We start from the raw sequence: 8,578 nt of genomic DNA, 5'->3' as shown, positions 1-8,578 counted from the left end.
GCGACAAATATAGTTTGCCTTCTTTTGTCCATAATGGCAATAGGTTCCAATCATACTTGAAAGAAAGATCATTATATGTTGACACTTTCAGCCTGGTTGAGTTTGTAGCTCTCACTCTCGCCTCTGATTCAGACTACTGTGGGTTGAAGACCAAACATAATGTGGAACTGGCTTTTTGCCAGAATGTCTGAATGGCATATAATGGTGTATATATCGGACTGCAAACTGATATTGCCTCTACTGACACCCAGCTGCAGTGATGAGGAAGTGCTGCCTTGTTAGCAGTTCTGAGTTCTGAACAAATGTTTAACAGAGATGCCCTCTGTGTCTGTGCTTCTGGATAATAATAATATTTTAATAATCCTTACATTTGACATAGCGCTTTTCACGTCTTCTTGACGTCTCAAAGCGCTTCACAGATTATACTGTAAAGTGAATTGACTTTACATCTGTGGGAAAACGTGCATCATTATGCTATGGTATGATTCCAAAGTTAAGCTATTTTTCGCTTCGTGTTTCCCAACACCCACCAAATCCGTCACTCCATCTACTGCTGTGTGTGGGACATTGCTGCACAAACTATGTGTCACTTTGGGTCGCAAAGCGGAAACTTTACAGTATATCCTGTGCAGCGCTCTGAGACTCGTCTCTGTGCTGATATTGTGACCATCTTTACATTATGAAAAATATCGTGGCGAAAAAATGAAAACAACATACAACCATTTGCATATCAGAGGATTTCTGTAAATGGACAAAACGTGGGTGATTCGTATCAACCACATTTTGGTGAGCATCAGGACTGTTATCTCATTTTTCGATCATATGAACAGAATGTTGTGTTTTCTTATAAATTCTGCGAGATCTATACCAATTCGGTGAAAGTTGGATCTAGGCCTAATCTACGCATCAGTTGCCACTCTAAGTATTCCCTTTTTATTATACTTACATCACAAAATATTCCAAATCACAACTCTAGAAAACGCAGATGCAAATACAAGAGTTAAGAAGGTTTTGAAGAGTAAATTAAGTTTATAATATGACATGGATTGCGTCATCTACTTGACGAACGTACACAATAAATAGGGCCGATATTCTGCAGGGAGTTATTGAGCCACTTTATGTAATACATTGATGGAATAAACAACGTAATTGACAAAATAATAGTTGTGAGCGTGGCACACATAATCTGTTATTAACTATGTCGTGATACAAATAACACAGACATGTATGGCAAAGATTGTGGCTCACAGTGTTGACCTTCAAACTCTGTCACATGTACAGAAATATCCACGACCTAACAGCAGCATTCAGTACGGTCGACCACCCTATCCTCCTCCACTGCTTGTCCTCCCACCTCAACCTTCAAGGCCCTGTCCTTGAGTGGTTTAGATCGTACCCCTCCCACCGTCTTCACTTTGTTTCCACGATTAGTATTTCCTCCGGCCCCTGCACTGTCTCGTGCGGTGTCCCTCAAAGCACTTTCCTCGGTCCCATCCTCTTCGCCCTCTATATGCTCCCCCCTTAGTGATATGATCCGCAGACATGGGGTTAACTTCCACATGTATGCGGATGACACCCAACTCTACCTTTACTCCTCCACCCTCAAATCCACGACCCCCGAGGTCCAGACAGCTGCCTATCCGACAGCGAGTCCTGGACGAGAGACAACCTTCTTCAGCTCAACGTGCGTAAAACTGATGCCCTCCTCATTGGCTCACATCAGCGCCACTGCACCTCAGGCGCTCACAGCATCAGCATCCAAGGCTGCACTCTCCACCTCTCAAAGCCCGTCAGGAACGTCGGGGTTCTGTTCGATCCTGAGTCGTCCTTTCTCTCTCATATCCGCGCCACAACTGTCAGCGCCTTCCATCACCTCCGCAACATCGCCAGACTATGGCACTACCTCAACCCTCACGCTGCTGAAACTCTGGTCCACGCCTTTATCACCTCAAGGCAGGACTATGGGAACTCTCTCCTCGCCGGCCTTCCCGGCACCTCCGTCCACAAGCTGCAGGTCATTCAGAAGTCTGCAGCTCGTGTACTGTCCCGCACCAGGCTTCGGGACCACATCACTCCCACCCTCGCTCGCCTCCACTGGCTCCCCATCCCCCAGAGGATCGAATTCAAGATCCTCATCCTCACCTCCAAGTCCATTCACAGCCTTGCTCCCTCCTACCTCTCCGACCTACTATCACCCTACATCCCTGCCCGTGACCTCCGTTCCTCTGGCTCCGGTCTGCTCCACATCCCCCGCCCCAACGCCATACCATCGGTGGCCGGGCCTTCAGCCTCTCAGCCACTAGGTTCTGGAACTCTATCCCCCATTGCCTACGCCTTGCCTCCTCCCTTTCCTCTTTCAAGGCCGGTCTCAAGACCTTTCTATTTGACCGTGCCTTCAGCTCCCCTCTCGACTCCCTACCCCTCCTCGCTCCCTCCCTTCCCTCCCCTCATCCTGACCATTTCCCCCCTGCTCGGGTCCTGACCCAACCCTAAATTTATATCAACAACAACAACAACATTCCATTTATAGAGCGCCTTTCACGTCGGGAAAGGCGCTCTATAAATGGAATCTTGTTGTTGTTGTTGATATAAATTTAGGTATAATATAGAAGTTTTCTAGTGTTCTGAGCCGTCACCAATGGCGTCAGAGTGGAACGGGAAATTAAGTTGCTGCAACTATCTATAATAATAATAATAATAATCCTTGCATTTGATATAGCGCTTTTCACGTCGGGAGGAGGTCACAAAGCGCTTCGCAGAACACACTATAAAGTGACTTGACTGTATATTTGTGGGCAAATGCGGCAGCCAATTGCGCAAAGCAATGTTCCATAAACAGTCGTAGATTCAATCTGCCCGCAAGTGATACAGGATCTTCTGAAATAATAGTAGGCCTTTAATTTTGTAATTGATTGTGTTTTAACTGTAGTTTATTAATAAACTCTGTTAAACCAATTTTGATAGTTGGGTCATATTTCGATCTCAGGCATCGGAAACCAAAACAATCCACAGTCTTTCGGGGGATAGATTTTCTACCTTTGAGGGAAAAAAATAGCTTCCTGATTTGATTCCGATATGGCCTAGATCTAATCTTAAAATGAAGCCCCTTGTTATGGATTATCCCAATAGAAATAGTTTATCTGTTACTGCCCTATACAATCCCTATCAAAAACAACAACAACAAGATTACATTTAGAGAGCGCCTTTCACGTCAGGAGGACGTCCCAAGGCAAGCAACGTGGAAGGGGATCCGGTAGCAACAATAAAAATCACGTGCACTGTTTTAGCGCCAGTTACGCAGGATAGGGCCCAGAGCGCTTAGGAGTGATGGGGCCTGATGCTGAGCTGGAGAGAGTTTGGAAGGTAACTGTCAGCATGATCAAAGGTGAAGGTCATCAGTTGCGACGTGAGGAAGCGGAAGGGTGGTGGAAGGCGATGGGCTTGAGCGAGAATGTTCCAGAATATCTGTGTGCAGTGGCTGAACAACTGGAAGAATAATAACGAGGAGAGATATGACCAAGAGGAATGGTTGGTTGAGGCGAAAACCAATGTGGGGTGGGGTGGGGAGGGTGGGGATGTGGGGGCTTTTTGTGTGGGGGGAGGGGGTTGGGGAAACCAAGGGGAAGACGGGGTGAGCAAACAATGTGGAAATCATCTCCAAATCGGATCTCTATAAAACGTTTGAAAAACTGTGTAAAACAATACATGGCTCTGACACCAACATATTAGAGAGGTACGTTGTCTCCTTGTGTCTTGGATGACAATCCCACAGAAAATCCTTGTGCTAAGAGTGCAGATCCGCTCAGTGTAACCAGTGATGCTCCAGACATGTTAGGTGTGTGTGACACTAGTGCAGGCCTGGTGAGTGTTCAAATGGTTGGGCAAATGGGGGAGCGGAGAAATGAACCTTGCGTGCACCTGGTGCACGTGTGTTGACTGTTTTTGACTGCACTATGTCAATATTTTATTCAATTAAAATCAGATTGTTGGCTCAAATATTTTTGTGTGTTTGAGTGATTCGGAACGTCGAGACAATGAATCTCAAACAGACAGATGGAAATTAATTGTACGCGGTTTAAATAATAATATGCATGATACAGAACAATATAGTTACTTAGGCAAATATAGAATATACAGTTGCTATCATTTTCTTCCCATCGTCTTCATTATCTTCTGCATTCCCGGGTCTGATCCAACGACATGCTGATAAGTGCCCGATATTTATACATGCGAGCAAACATATTTTTGCGACCTTAATCTGCTTCATCTCACAAAATCCGTTACTCCCCGTCAGCGCCACTCCCTTCCCCATCCCACGAAACATCTTATTAAAACATTCCATCTCCTTTCTCTATATGATTGACATTAGATAAACAATTGCAGTCCATATAGTTAAACAGCTTCTCCACATCACTCTTCAACAAACACGGATCTGTCACACTGCAATGCTTTCCCACATGAATAGCCAGGACATTTCACAAATGGAAGACGTACACTTGTCATTTCCAACAGTTAACCAGGTAAACGAGAAGAAAAGCAAGGATATTAGAAACTATAATAGATTACCTTGCAAGCTTACACAAGACACAAAAGCAATGTCATCAGCGAAATTTCATTTGAAAGCACAACAGCACAAATGTTCTGTAATTATCTCTTTGGGGCAAATGACATAGCATTACAATAAAATGATTAAATTAACGTTTTATTAGTCTTCGGTGTGAACATCTCTAGTTAATGTAATTATAATCACATAAATTCAGGCTGTTCAATTTCGTCTGACAGACAACTCAAGTTGACTATGAATTGGGATAATAGCTGCACTCACTTCCAATGTTCAGAATATTTCGCATATGATTTCCAACAATCTAAGCGCATCAGTGTAGAAACACACACAATTTCAAACACAGTCTCTCCCGCTATTACAATCTCTTCCACCCAAACACAGCCAATTCTTTGCTATATTTCATTTCTCTCTTTCTCTGCAAATTCACTTTCTCCCTATGTTTCACTCTGACCAAACTGGTGCTCTTTCTGTCACTTTCTTTCTCCCCATTCCCTCTCTCTCAAACTCTATCCCAAAGCGGACTCATGGTGACTGGACACTGGAAGGACAGCTGCACTCACTTCAATTGATCGGAAGATTTCGACTGTGGGTTTTAAAATTTAAAGAATTTAAGGATAGCAGCAAATGAGCACTTGATGGCTCTCGTTACCTCCTGTCTGAATCTAGTCTGAGTCACCGCGTAAATAAACGTGTTTGTGCAGCAGCTGAGCAGGCGAAGCATGTCCCCAACTTCCAGAAAGTTAAATAAGTTGACGATAGGTTTCACAATCTCCATTGTTATTAATCGGTACAGTAAGGATATGATAAAATACATGGCCCACAACAGTATAAAACTGCCTGAAATGGTGAACAGTAAAACCATGGATTTTCGCCTGTTCCTGATCTCTGTGTCACTGTGATTCTTCCCATTGCTGTGGCCTCGTAGTGACTTACGAACTCTATTAGAGACGAAAATATATCTCACTGTTAGAGAATTCAACAACAGAATCAACGCGAATGGTAGCAACGGGTTTAAAGTGTAGTGAATCAACTCAAATGGTGACCATGTGGGTGAGAGAAATCTGCGTCCTGGGAGGCACTGCAGCCACATATTTTCTGATATGAAGAAAGGTTCATACTTTATATACCAGGGGATGTTCTTTACACAGCTCAGCACGTACACTGTCACGATAACAGCAGTCGCTGTGCTGCCAGTGCAATATTTTGTTTTCAGCTTCTGGCAGCAAATAGCGACACAACGATCAAAGGTGAAAGCCAGTGTGAGCCACACTGAGCTGTCTGTGGAGGCATAAAGCAGGACGGCGTGAAGGTTACACACAGGAGTCAGACGCATGAAACGAAAAGCTAAATAGTACAACGACACCATCTGCTCCAATATAACGTCAAAGATAATGACCAGAGTGTCCGCCGTTGACATGGCCACCAGGTAGCGGGTGATGCATGTGGAGAGACCGCACTGTCCCCGGCACAAGGTCACAATCGCCATCAAATTAACTGGAGAAGAAATAAGAAGAAAGACTGATCAGATTCATCTTTATTTGATTAAACTTCCTTTTTTTTCTAGGGTTGGGGACTATTACCCCGAAAAATGACTGGTAACCACGTTCCTCCTCGATGCTACTCGAATAGAGAAGTGGGTAAGGAAACGTGCCCAAGGTTTTGCCTTATCCTGCCCGGGAATCAAACCCAGGTCCTCTCGGTTGCCTGACAAATTGACTAACCACTGAACTCCGGGACTACACATTGTCCATATACTGCGTAAAAACTTCTGCACATTGAGGATCATTAATTATAGCGTTCGAAACAAAGAATGACTATTGACAACTGAAAAAAACGTTTCTCCCTGCAAACAATTTACAAAGCATTTTAAGTCTGAATACCAGTTAGAAATTAAGCTCAGTTCACCAACAAAAGCATTAGAAGAGAATTGTGTGTTACTTATAAAAGTAGTCATAACCTGCAAATAATAGGACAATAAAAGTCGGAACATTCATGTGGTTTCATTTGTGTGTTATTTCAACATAAATTCAAAATTGAAGTTGAATATAATTCTTCAGCTAGAATCACAACTTGTGCTTCTGATTTTCCAATATAACCTACGATAAATAATAATAGTAGGAATAAGAGTCACAATCCTCGCATTGAATATAGTTCGTTTTATGTCTTCTCGGCGACGCAAAGTGCTTCACAGAATATATTGCACCGCAAATTGACTCTATATTTGTTGGCAAAACGCCAAATGAATCAATCAACTGCGCACATCAGTGACCCCAGAAACGTGAATTGAGTAACAAAATTAATATTTTTTTCTTCAACTTATTATTGTCAGGCGTATGGAGTAAGTAAATTTGCCGAACGTTCCGCACGGCCGGGAATGAAACCCAGGTCTCTAACTTGCGAGCCAAGTGCTCTGTCTGCTGAGCTACAGGATTCCTTATACAAATAATCGACGAATATACCAAAATTTCAGAAGGATAATCTGTAAAGTGCAGTGAATGTCTATGTAGCCGTCGACAGAAAAGGTATTTGCATTGAGCAATGTCCCCAAAACTGCAATCACAGAGTGACAGAAAACAAAGAGACTATTTTTCTTAATTTTTCTTAATATGTCCAACAAGATCGGAGGAAATCCCTTCTCTTTTCGAAATGTATGGAGGGAGTGATGTGTGTAGTCGGAGGAGGAGTGGGAAATTAGTGGATTGGGGTGGTGGGGGTGGTGGTGGTGGTGGGGCAGTAACAAAGTTGGTGACAGCAGAGAGCATCGAGAAATTATATCACCTTATCACACATTGAAATTGAGCAGATAAAGTTTGGTACATGGCAATTGGGTGTAGGAGTTTATTCGTGGTGGAGTCGAGGAACCTGGGGTTGTCTTTGGGCTCTGCGATGAAACTGGGATAAGAACACGGTTTAGCTGAGGCGAGAACAAAGTGGCAAATTTGGGACCACAACCCTTTGACTAGTTTGAGGCAAACTGACTCGGCAGGAGTGCAACTATCTGAGCTCATCTGCTTTTGATGTTTACCCAACAGATATTGCCCTTAGCGTTAGGAACATGTCCATAAGGCTCAGTGAAAATGACAGGCTGCTGCGATCGCCGACAAATACAAAAAATATAATACACAGTCATTATATTTCACAGTAAAATTATGTCAAGGGCTTTGAGAGGTCTCACGCTTTGCAATAATTCTCATTAGTAAATGGAGCGAGATAAGTAAGATAATGAGGTAACATGATAGGAGTTTGCAGTGAGAACACAGAGTAAATGCTGAGTGGCACATATAGGGACGGTTTGAGCAACTTACCGGGAACACCAAGCGCTGCAAGAGTTGGGTAGTAAATGGATTCAATCTTATAAATTACTTGTAATGCTGAAGAACCCATCTCGGTGTCTGTGGTCCTGAAGGAAAGCACATCTATGATATTGAGCTGATGCATTCATATGAGCCTACATTTTGTAACCTGGAGGAGATTCTCCATTGGGATTGCCAGGTTGTTATTTGCAGCTGATTAAAACCAAGTTTTTTGATAATTGGCACACATGTAAAATCGAAATCGAGATTGCTGTTGTGGGAAAAACAACAATCTCAAATGGGAAATTCAGAATATCGCCACGTCATTGCCGTTTTTATACACAGCTTGTTAACCCCATGAATCTATATTTAATGCAATGTATTAGATGACCTTGAAACGAATATTCTTGCTTTCGTATCAAAATAAAAAAATGCTTTGCCCATCACAGATCTTGAGATCATGAATATGGAAAGGAAAGGTCAGATGGGGGCTAAAATTTAACTAATATAACCAGTTCACCATTTTATTTTAATTATAATAAACCTTGCCTTTGATAGAGGGCCTTTCATGACAGCAAGACGTCTCAACGCGCTTCACAGAATACATTGTACAGTGAGTTGACTATATATATTGTTGCAGCCAATTGCGTTGGTACTTCGACAGTCTCATTTAATAAGCACAACTTAGTATGAGCATACCCTTGTCTTGAGTCGATCAATC

Source organism: Callorhinchus milii, unplaced genomic scaffold (assembly GCF_018977255.1).
Source record: "Callorhinchus milii isolate IMCB2004 unplaced genomic scaffold, IMCB_Cmil_1.0 Scaffold57, whole genome shotgun sequence".
In the NCBI taxonomy this organism is placed as follows: Eukaryota; Metazoa; Chordata; class Chondrichthyes; order Chimaeriformes; family Callorhinchidae; genus Callorhinchus; species Callorhinchus milii.
This window is presented reverse-complemented; position numbering follows the sequence as displayed.